The following is a 13,027-nucleotide window of genomic DNA, read 5'->3' as shown; positions in this document are numbered from 1 at the left end:
ATTGATAAGCAGCAATATTGCAGTTCGTTTCTATATCGAATTTACTAATTAACTTGTCACTACAATTGCCTGCAGAAAATTGTCAGATTACCAACAAATCCGCGATTTTAAAGTGAAGCCCACCACTCTTGCAATTAAATATAGGCTTTACTATTCGTCATTAACTAGCCTACCCAGCTCGATAAAACGTCAAAATTAACCTTCTAAATCTAAATCAACATGAAAACGGATTTCTAAAAATATGCAGTTCTACAGTCTAACTTTACTTTCAACCCTGTTTACTTTTCAATCTGACCTTATCTTAGGAAACATAAACGCAGCCGGCAAAAGTAAATCGAAAACTGCCTTAGTCAGTTTGTACGCAATGATGACTAAACAATGGCAGAAGAGAACGATTTATTTGGGCTTTGCGTAGAATGAAGCTTATCTTTGTCCGTTGTGGCGCTGTAATAAAGCTCACTTTCCTTATGCGGGTGGCAATAAGCGTTCTCTCTGGCTATTAAATGATCATATTGCAATGTAGCAAATTTGAATTGTTTAACCAAAAAACAATGCAAAATCACAACATTACAGGGAATAAAATGATCACAAGAAACAAAATTTTCTTTGTTTTGCAGTTGAAATCAAAGAATTCCTTTTCCGTTTGAGCAATGTTCTTTATAGAGTAAAATTATTTGCTCTAGCCAGTGCCGGTCTTTGGGGTGTGCAAACCGTGCGATCGCACAGGGCCCGCAAATTAGGGGGCCCGGAATTTACTCAGAAAATGCAGTAATTTTTGTCATTTCCCATGGAAAAATTCAACAAGTGAATTCAACAAAGGAATTAACAACAAGAAAACATAGAGACTCAACGGGTGCAACCCTTTTCGTCCCCTGAACATTTCGTACCCTGAAAGGATCGAGAAAAAACAACAGAGCCGAAGTCGTTGATCGGAGTTGCCGCAAACATTTCAAAATTTTTCTTGATCTTTTCAGGGGACGAAATAGGTCGAAATTCGATTTTGTTGACAGCGGACAAACCTGTCCAGTCTGAGCAGCTATCTCGGCGGACAAATTAAGTCTCACGGCAGACACACCAGATTTAACTTATCTGACTGAAATAGGTTGCATCCAGACTCAACATAGAGACATAGCTATATTTCCGAAAAATGCTAAAGAAAACATGATCTTATCGTGTTGCTATGCCACTGGACAGCACCATTTTGATTTTACGATAATAATCATGCCCAAATTTTTGTTGAACATGCTCTCAAAATGCACCAAATTCAAAGTAATTTTTTGAAAATTTTCTGGGGGAGCCCCCCAGATCTCCCGCCGCTGGGTGTCGCTTTCGGCAAACACGCCGTTAGGCTTCGCCCGCCGACCATCAAATCAACCCCCTCCCATTTCAAAATACCTAGCTACGCTACTGAAATGGATCATTGTCATTGGGGCCCGCAAAGCACATTCCGCACAGGGCCCGAAATACCCTAAGACCGGCACTGGCTCTAGCCAACTAAGAGGTATCTACGTGGCGGTTAAAGAATAACCAGGGGTCGGTAACCTTTTCTTCTCCATGGAAGAAAAAACAAACTTTGCAAAGCATCGGCTGACCGTACCAATTTTTTCACTTACATTTTTGTTACCGGTACCTTCACGGTTTATGACAGGGGTAAAATTTAGCCTACGGATTTGTGCAACTTTAATCAGACTTACAATTTGTAAAATTTAGAAAATGCGATATGCATTTTAGATAGCACAACATTAACGAAATGTTTAATTTTTTTTGCATAAAGTCTCTAAAATGCAGGTGATAAGGTACATGAAGAAAAAAGCACAACACCTTGCAAGCGTCTATCAATAAATATCTGGTCAATAGCGAGCTCCGAGTGGTGAGAGCTCTCATTCGACTTTTGATAGGGCGCCGGCTTGACACCGCTCAAGAGAGCAGGTGGCTGTGTCTTTTGCAAGGCACTTAAAGACGTGCCGTCGATTGCAGAGTGGCGCCCTTTCGACTATAGCCTAGATTTCTCTCATGATTTTGAACAATAAGCTGCTCTATGGAGATATGACTTCGGCTCTTCTTAGGGCTATGACCTGCTGCACTGAACTAATGACATTTTCTGGCCCTAAAAACAAGACATCGTTAAAAAATGAAACCATACATATTTGAAGAACTACCTCAGAAAGGAACAATGTTAGTAAAATTGTAAAAACAGAGGCATTTTTTTTTTTTCTAAAAAAAAATAAATAGTCTCCAAAATAAAATTGATTTGATTCAAATGAACTACAAAAAACGATGTTCTGCATCTTTTTAACTCCCCGGGTCCCTGGAATGTTTGCAGGCTCTTGGAACCATCCTGGGTCCAAAAGTGCTCCCTAGACTTGTCGACGCCAGTAACTTCTAATGGATATTAAGATAGTTTTGTAACAAATACAAACATGAACAACGTAATATCAAACCAATATAAGCTACGGTACGCAGTAAAGTTAACATGGGGGACCAATAGCCTAATAGGCTAGCCTAATCACGTTTTTTTGCTCCCATTGCAACAACATATAGAGTGTCAATAGCGTCGTAGCCTTCATTGCGGTCACAAACGCAACACAACAGGAAGCAGCGAAGAAATCAGTGGAGTAGCCAAAGGGGGTTTTGGGGGTTTCAACTCCCCTCCTTTGGCATGCGTGTGACGTCACGATATTGAGAATTATGCTTTCAGTCTCTTTCTGTCTCTAAAACATAGTTTGCCTAATTTTAAACGAAACTGCATTAAAAGAGCGAGTTATGCCAATACCAAACATTCAAATATCAGCCAGGAATTAGCAACAAGAAAACATAGAGACTTAGCTTTATTACCGAAACATGCCGAAGAAAACAAGAGCTTATCCTTTTGCTATGCCACCGGACAGCACCATCTTTCAGGCATATTCATACCCACATTTTTGTTGAAAATGCTCTCAAAATGCACCAAATTCACAGTTATTTTTCAAATAGACCCCCGCCGCTGGATGTCGTCTTAGGCGAACACGCCGTCGGGCTTCGCCCGCCGGCCGTCAAAACCTCCCTCTTTCAAAATTTCTGGCTACGTCACTGGAAAAAATACTGTATATAGCCTAGTCGTCGAGTCAGCTGCTACCCCTATTTTAGCATGCCAGTAAGTGTCTTTGCCGAGACACAGTCGCAAATTCTGGAGCGGTGTCGAACCGACGTCCTTTGCGAACGTCGCGAAACGTTCTCACCATTCAAACATGCAGCCGCTACATTACGATAAATTGTTTGTAGTTAACTAGATAATGTTATAAAGTTAACTAAAAATTTAGACAACGGTTAGTAGACTATCAACTTAATAAAATTGTAGTAGGCCTAGCCTAGTCAAAAAGTATGGTAGCCTATTTCTCTTTTTCGCAGCAGCTAATAAACATCTATCTACCTATCTATTGTGTGGTTCTACTTGCGCTGTAGGCCTAGAAACCTGGGTAACCCTAAGCGTAGGCCAAGGTAAGCTACGACAAAAACATCAAGTAATAAACAAAATTGCTGCATGAAAAAATTCTATGTGTAGAGTCTAAATGAAATAATAACAAGTTTAGGCTACCTAGTTTAGTTGTTAACTGAAATATTTTAAAATAAAATTTATCAATGTTAGGTCCTTTTGTTCAGTGGCTCCGTACAGTAGGCCATAGCGCTGTGGCGGCGGTAGTTAGGTCCATAAGCTACGGCCTTGCAGTAACTTCAATTTTTTTCTATTGTAACGCTCAGTCAACGAAGAATTTTTAGTGCAAAATGTAAAACTAAGGTGAACGATTTTCGATCAAAACAACAACCAGAACGTTCAAAAATTACTGTGCTGATCAGTAGGCTACTACAATTTCAGTTCGTGACGTGAAAAACAAGCACTTTATCAGCTTAGTTCATAGTGAAGCACAGTTTTTGAACGTTTTGGTTTTTGTTTTGATCGAATATTGTTATTTTAGTCGTACATTTTGTACTAAAAGTACTTTATTGACTGAGTATTACAATTAAGTTCTTTATTTAAAAAAAAAATTAAAGTTACTACAGGGCCGTAGGCCGTAGCGCCGGTAGCCCATAGGCCACCGCCGGCACAACGCTATAGTCGACTGCACGGGGCCACTGAACAAACGCACCTCGCATTGTTAAATTTTATTTCAAAATATTTCAGTTAACCACTAAAGTAGGTGGCCTAAACTTGTTATCACACTAGTCTATTTCATTTAGAATCTACACGTGTAGGCCTAATCTCTTCGTGAAGCGTTTTTGTTTATCACTGTTTTTCTCCAAGCTCAGCCTATGCTTAGGATTACGGTACTCCAGATTTCTAACAGCTTAATGCTTGTGTTTAGCAGAGATCCCTGGTGTTTAGTTCGGCTTCTTTTGCTCTTATAGAACTACTACATTGATACAGAATCAAACAGAATTTGTATTTTTTGCAATTATTGCTGTCTGTCAAAATAGAAACACTCACAACACATGTTTGCAACACACAAGCTTTAATTTTGAATGACTACGTCTACAGCGCAGGTGGAACCACCCAATAAGTTACCATACTTTTTAGTTAGGCTACTAACTTAACTGTTGTCTAAATTTTTAGTAAACTTTTTGACATTATAAAACTCTATTATTATCTACAGTCAGAGATGGGCGTGATCTTGATCTTCAAGATCACTTTTTTTTGGTGATCTTGATCTTGATCTAAGATCACTTTTTTTGTGTGATCTTGATCTTGAAGAACAATAAGATCAAGATCACTTTAAAATTGAAGTTTACTTACTAGATAGAGGCATTTTTTTAGAACTCGTACTGTACAAAGTAGTTAGTGGCAACTATTAACATTAAGCCACTGTTAATATTATATAATATGTTCAGTTCAGTTTATTTTTTGTTTTGTTGGCGAAAAAGAAAGACACAAAAAGCAAAAACACAATAAACACAAATAATTCGCACAACAAGGATGGCAGCGAAAGACCAAAAGGTCACCAAAGTCAGCTACCACCCAAACATTTAAACAAAAGACACAAAATTAAGAACATTAACACATATATAATATATAGCACAATACCAGCACTTTACATCAGGGGTGTGCAACCTTTATTACAGGAGGGCCAGATATAAATAACTGGGTGAAACCGCGGGCCGCACGTTTATTTAACATATGATTTCTAGTAGTTGCAGGCACAAAAGAATAGTTTTTTTGTTATTTATGTTATTCTTATATTAGGGGTTATCTCCTTCCAGAAATAATAAGTTAGGACGCATAAATTTCTGAAGAAAACTGCTATTCAAATTTATTGTCACACTGTCTATAAACGAGCTCAGTGAGAAGTTTGCAGCTGGCTTCTTTTCCCGACGGCTTTTTCCAAAGTTACTTTAATGGAAGTGATCGCAATTCGAAGTCCATTTTCCAAGTGTTCGTCTGTCAGAACCGATCAATAGGGAGATTTCATGACGCCCGTTTTAGAAAAAAATGCTCGCACAAATACGTTGAGCCAAAAAGTGCCATTTTTGAAGCCATGGATTTTTCAAATATGGAAAGTCATCTTAGTTGAAATGTTTTCGGTAAAAATCGCCAAGATTTGTTTTTAAATACTTTGCTTTCAAATCCGTTTTCTCTTGAAGATCAATCAGTTCAAGTTATATCCTCTGGTGCTTTGTTAATGACTGTGTTGAATGGCGAAGCGAATATACCAAACAAATGTTCATGAGATTTGAAGTCCTTGAAACGAGCCAAAAATTCATACAACAATTTTTCAAGTTGGTCAGCAAGTTCAGTTTTCTTCTCAGGATGCATTCCATAGTCTCTTAAAGTTGAAAAGTGGAAAATATTTCCTGTCTGTACGTGAGCTTTCCAAAGTCGTACTTTGTTCATAATGCCTTTTATGTGACCATACATTTTTACGTTCCAAATAATTAAATACAATGGATTAGCGGTGGCCGGTGGGAGACTTCTAAAATGGTTAACAGAAGGTGCAAAATCTACAATAATCCACTCCACAATGAATTGTTCAAACGTACCAGACTAAACTAAATTACCGTATAAACATGTTTCGCGGGCCGCACACAATTCAAAATTGGCACATCTTTGCGGGCCACATAATTTTTCTTCGCGGGCCGCACGTTGCACACCCCTGCTTTACATAATACATTAACAATGGAATAACACAGGGCAACATAAAAAAAACTGTGTAGAGAAATAAGCGGATGATACGTTTCATGAGTGATCATTGTACAAATTCTTTAATAAACATTTATATTTAAATTTAAAAACATTATAAGACTTTTCTTTTATTTCTTTTGGTACTTGATTCCATAGTTTCACTCCATTAAAACATAGCATCTTCTTACCAGAGTTTGACGTTGTAGAAGGCAAATATAAATCATTCTTTTGGTTCTGACGGGTTTTATGATGGTAAATTTCGTTTACAAAAATAAAGCATTCAGCAAAGGCCCGGGGCAGCATTTTGTGCACATATTTGTACATAAAGTTTGCAGTTTCTAATTTAATAATATCGTCAATTCTGAGCACATTAAATTGGTGAAAAAGAACAGTTGTATTTGTTGACCTCGGCAAAAATAAGCAGGATCGAATGAACTTGTTTTGTAACATTTGTAGTGGAGCAAGCAATGTAGAGTTTGCTCTTCCCCAATTTATAATCGAGTATTGGATCTTGGATTGAAACAAAGCATAATATAAAGTTTGTAATATTGTTAAAGGGGCAATGTATCTCAGCTTAAATGCCATGCCGCAGACCTTTGCAAGCTGCTTTCTAAGATTAATAATATGACTATCCCATGTCAATCGCTCATCCAAAGTTACACCTAGATAGTTTATACATTTCTTCCTTTCGATAGATCGGCCACTGATGGACAGACTAAAATTTTCTGCTGCACTTTTTTTTGTTGCAGAGGATCATATAAGTAGTTTTACTATAATTTAAATGAAAGTTTATTGGATTTCATCCACACATCAATTTTTCCTATTTCACTATTGACATTTGTTTGGAGAGATGACAGACATTTATCTGACATATGAAAGTTTGAGTCATCAGCAAAAAGTGTAGTTGAAAAAGAAGATGCATTTGGAAGATCATTCACATAAAGAAGAAAAAGCAAGGGACCAAGGATTGACCCCTGTGGGACACCACATTTAACAACATTGAAATTAGAATTCTTACCATTAATTTTTGTACTTTGCATTCTATTTGTTAGATAAGATGTTAAAACGTTTAAAAACTTGCCACGAAAGCCATAATGGTGAAGTTTTTTTAAAAGTATGCCATGATCAACTTCAACTGTATCGAAAGCTTTACTTAAATCAACAAAAACCGAGCATGTGTATTTGTGATCAGTCAAGTTAGAAAGTAAATCATCATAAATTTTTGTCAATGCTAAGTTTGTTGAATCATTTTCACGAAAACCATGTTGAACTGGGGTTAAAATATTATATTTGTCAATAAAATTCATCATTCGTTTATATAAAAAATTTTCGAAAATTTTGGCAAAAGTTGGCAATAAAGAAATTGGTCGCAAATCTGTAAAGTGTAAAGGTGAACTAACTTTTGGTACAGGTATTATTAGACTCTTTTTGAGTACAATGTGTCCAACAAAAGACGATTTAAAGTCACCATCTAATCTGATCAGCGTTGCCATTTCAAAATTGAAAAAGTTTTCTGTGTTGGTCATAATAAATAAGTCTGTTGGTAAAAATAAAGAAGTCATAATATGTGTCCAACAAAAGACGATTTAAAGTCACCATCTAATCTGGTCAGCGTTGTCACTTCAAAATTGAAAAAGTTTTCTATGTTGGTCATAATAAAGAAGTCAACTTCCGTGTACTTTATGTTGACGCATAATAAAAAATGATTTAACTTTGTTCACAAGTTCCATGTGTGAATTTTAAAGAAATGTTTGCTATCTTTGACTCAATTTTAGATGTTTCAAAAGTCTAGAATGGCGGTGTTAAAAAATCTGGACTCTAGCCGACTTTGGTCATGTAAAGTGGTTTATTGCTGCAAATCAACCAGACCAAGACTTGTTTGAGGTCTGAGAATGGAGTGGTTTGTCTGACCCCAAACCTTTGAACGTTTTTGAAAGCAGAGAACAGTATCAAGGTTGCCAGATGGGTAAATAGTGCAATAAACATTGACATAATGCAGTGAAACTTAAAACTACTTAGTAACACGAATAAAAACTCCCACATGAACCAGACAAAAACTTGGTGAAAAATGATGCAGTTCAAAGTTTATTTTTATTTATTATAAATAAAAAGTATTAAACTAATTGCAAATTTTGCGACTTTTTCAGTACCGTATGTACTACTGTAATTAACCTCGGCCTTGGGTGAGCAACTTGAACAAAATATATCAGTCAGTTCCTTGTTTTATAACGGTAATTCCACGTTTTTACGAAGTTTCTACTAACTGCTAAACAAGTTATTGAGTAGCCTATTCACAAGCAATTTGGTGCTTGCCAAAGATGCAGCCAGCGTAATTGTTTTTCTCGTCACGCTTCATTGCACAGAGCTGCGGCCTGCGAGAAATGACTAAAGTTAAACAGACTAAAGTGAGTGAGCCCCTAAACAACCATGGGGCCCCCCTGGCCGGGAGGTAAGGGGAAGTTGACACGGCCCTGACGTCGTTTAGCATAATAGTTAATAGGCTACGATTGACAGCCCCACAGTAATGAACATGATAACATCCGCTTTCATACGTTTTGTCAATTGTCACAATTGACTTCTTCAAGAGTTTCCATAAAAAATGTTTAAACACGATTCATATCTTTCCATTTTAAATTGAAAAATAGCGAAAGTACGAGTGGAGCAAATGTAGCGCCTATCCGCTACCTTGGGAAAAAGTAGTGATAACTTACTACTCTAACAAACATGCATTGTCGTTCCCAATCGTTACCACAAAAGTAGCGGCGTTACGATAGTAGCGCGCGACTGCCCATCTTTGAGCAGTGACGTTCGGTGGCTTAAACTGTTGGGAAAGCAACTTGGAAATATGCTGCAGCAAGGTAGCCTAGTAGGCACGAAGGGCGTAACCGTCGGACGAAGGCAACATTTCCAGCGGGGGGTCTGGGGGACTTCCCCCAGAAATTTTTGAAAAACACTTCCAATTTGGTGCGCTCTGAGAGCATTTCCAAAACAAATCAAAAATAAAAATCTGTCAAATTGTGCTTCGCCTATGTCGTGATCATACATCCATTTAATGTTTAGATGTCATAAACAATCTTAATTTTAACGTTGCAGGACCAAAATCCAGTGTTGGACATGGAATAATAGTTGTCTAAATATTTAATTCGTCATGAATGTTCATTCTCAGATATTCAGTTAGGCCTACACTACAAAAATTAACACTTAGGCCTAAACATTACAACCGCAAGCAATTTGTACAAAAAGCTGGATAAGTTTGCCTCCTGCGTATAGAAGCTTAACGAACTAAATATTGCACCCGCACCTGAACGTTCATTGGCGAAGTAACGTCATATCAACGCTGTAAAAAGGGCAAAGGCATGACTATGAAACCTAGTAGGCTAAAGTACATGGCGAGGAGACATCAAAAAAACAGCAACAATCTTTTCGCCTTTATGATGCTGTGCTGTGTACCGTGACGAGAGACCATTCTGTGCGTATGACGAGATAGTCTAGCTATTGTACGCATTGACGTCACTGGGAAAGCAACTCTAACCATAACACATCTGATTGGCTAAGCAGCTGGTGACGTTTTGCAAAACGGGTGAGGATTGGATAAAACGAAGGCGTTTTTTGACGTTTTTGAACGTGGGGAAAGCAACTTTGATAGTTGATTTCCCTGGAGCCTCAGTGATTGTTTCTGACAGGAGCGTTTGCGTTAATTGGCATTTATAAGCAAGACATGCGGTTTGGTGAGGACTTAGACTACTCACAAGCGTTACGAGTAATTCTAGTCACGAACACAGTAATTTTCAAGTTAAAATAAACGTGATAAAAATAATATGAAATTAAACCTAGAATTCAGTCATTATATTTTGCATTGTTTTCGCTCAGGTAAGCACTGCTTTCCTTGCTTTCCCTCACCGATCGTCACTGCCTTTGAGCTATTCATGAGGCTTTGTTCAGACAAGACATGAATAGCTAAAATAGGAACATTTCTGCGCAGCATAACGGCAACTGAACTGAACCGTCTGGCTTTAACTGTTCTTTCCATTGAAAAATAAATGATTAATGCAAATGACCGACTTAGAGTTTGATTATTTTTACCTCATAAAAACCAGGCGATAGGATTGTATTTTCAAGTAAGACCGAATGTTCATAAGTGTTCGTTTTTGATGTTATTGGATTCTTTAAATCATTTGTTCGATCATCGTCGTGCAAATTAAATCTTCGCGAACCTCAGACAGTTTTAATAACAAAGTTTTTAATGTAGTGGATCTTTGTTGAGAGATTTATAAGGTTTCAGTCCTTCCATTATGAGCCTCCACTGCTGCGACTAGTTTTAATCGTTAGCAAATCCATGGTGGCAAATCCAGTTCTTAACGGAGGGTCGTTTTGTTGTTTCCGTGTCAGAAACGCTAAGATTAATAACATAATTATTTGCATATTTCGTTATTATATTTCACTCAAAGGTGTTTCTCTCTCTGTGCATAGATGAATATATGGAGCTTGCCGTTGTGGAAAGAACACGAAAGCACCCCTTTTAATGTGAATGCAAGTTATAAAAATTGTTATATATCGCTTCTAGTGGCGAACTGTTGCTTAGAAACCAAAGTTGTGGCTAAAGCAGATAAAAGGATAAAAGGCTTCTAACTTTCAACTCAGTAAATTTTTGTGGCTGTATTTCTTTCAAATAAACACTTTTCAGTGTTTCTTCAAGCACGTTTGTTGTTTGCTCTGTATGCTAGGCTAATTTTCCGAAATTTGGGAGTTATGGATTGGATCAGTTTACCATCTTATTGATTTCCTTAAACTGCATGCTCTGAAAATTCAATTGTAAGACGCAACGATATATTTATATTGAGTCATCCACAGGTTGGTTGGTTTGGTTTTGAATCTTTATCCTCGGACTGACAAAGCCTTGATTGGTTATTCCTGATAGTTTTGCTTACTTGTAGAGGCTTTTAACGCAGGGCCAGTTACCGAGATTGACAGAGTGAAGTTTTCCGATTGTTGAAGTGTTGTTGCCAGGGAATTATTCCATTCATTAGGTACCGCTGAATGGAGAGCAGTCCTTAACATGCGTTGCTCAAGCGCACACCCCGAGAGTCAAACTTGTGCCATGTGATTTTGAGTCGGGCACGTAATCACTGAGCTAACGGGGCGGACGGTAGTAAAACTTTGAAGTGGGATAACCAGTGGCATTGACAGGAGGTGCAAAAGATGCTTTTGAACCTGGATTTATTTTAGGAGCTCGTACGCAAGTTTTTCGAAGGGCCTGAGAAACCACTGCATAGGCAATTCTTTGTATAGCCTAAGTACTGTAATCAGGGATATCTAAAGAAGGGGATACGAAGGCTCAAAGTAATTGCCTTATTCTCATGACACAGACAGAAGGGCGGTAGTTGGTACTGCATTAAACATGCGTTTCTTTTTAAAATTGCAGAAAGTTTTTTGTGCAGCTGGTACACTCAGCTACACAAGACTGTTAGCAAGTGTTATGTAGAACATATTCAAAGAATACTTCTTTGAAAAGACAGTTGAAAGGTTACCAGTTTAGCTGTTTTTTTGACAAAACCGTTGCAGTTGGCTAGGTGTAAAGCAAGTATACGGGTAGTTGAATTAACAAGTAATTATGAGCATTCATTGAATATCCATACCTGGTGATAATAGTGCAATGCAGGTTGTCATAACAAAGTTTATTAAATTACTATAGGTGCCAGTTGTTATTTTATCATAAACAGAGATTATTTAAGATTAATAGAAGCCCTTCTATTGTCAGACGTAATAAAAGCCTTCATATCCCCTTCTCTAGATATCCCTGACTGTAATATAATTTATCTATTTTTATTTACTTTTTTTCCTAATCCGCACAATCATACTGATCCAGTTTCCTGTAAATTTTACCTTGCCTAAGTTTATGACTTCAAAAATAAGTTTTTTAATGCGAGACACTGTATAATTTAAATCGTTCTTGTTGCACATTTGCAAGTGTTAGGCCTAATTGATTTGTAGATCTATTTTTACAACCAACAACATGAAAATTTCTTTTTTTTTCTCTTTTCTAAGTGTGGTGGATGCATTTTTAAGATAGCATTATCTAAACATTGTTTTATTGATGCATATTTTTAACCTTTTGGTTTTGTCATCTTTTCTTTTGGTTGGTGCCAAATTTGTGTTTTTACTTATTGTTCTCTACATGGTCACACCAGGAATGAAAAATAAAATTAAATTGATTAGTCATTATTCTTAGAAGTGCCTTGGCATAGGGCCCAAGGATCATTGATACTTGATTGATCATTGATCCCTGCCAAAATTATTCTCTCAGTGGCCTTGGGATGACATTTTGAAAGAAAAATGGCCATCACAATAATTCAACAATAAGTAAACATAAGATGTATCAAAAAAATTATTGCCCATTACACCATGTAACAAAATTTCGCAAAATTTTTAGTTGCAGAAAATTTTTTTATGTATAGTGTTCTGTTACTTCAAACTAATCACCAAAATAGCAAAAAAAATCTAAAGTGTCCTTACTTTTAATTAAATGTCACTTTTTCTGATTGTTAATTTCACTCAAGCATTTTCTGTATTAACCAGCATAATTTTCTATTAAACGTGTAAGCATGCAAACACAAATAAATATTATGCAAATATAAGCCATATATGCATCATCATTAAAAGTGATCACATTTGTGTGACTTGTGTCTAGAAACTGAGAAATCTTCTCGTATTACGGACCATACGTGCCCCCCCCTTCATATTGCAAATCCACCGCTCTTGATATTGTCTTTCCATATAAGATGAAACCTTTCACCATCTTTTCCGCTTTCACCAATCACCCATACAAGGATCAAAACAATCAAGATAGGAGTGCAGGAAATGCATTTTTATGGACAA

This window comes from Aplidium turbinatum, chromosome 1 (assembly GCF_918807975.1).
Source record: "Aplidium turbinatum chromosome 1, kaAplTurb1.1, whole genome shotgun sequence".
Classification (NCBI taxonomy): domain Eukaryota; kingdom Metazoa; phylum Chordata; class Ascidiacea; order Aplousobranchia; family Polyclinidae; genus Aplidium; species Aplidium turbinatum.
The sequence above is the reverse complement of the archived record's forward strand: the minus strand, read 5'-3'. Positions refer to the sequence as shown.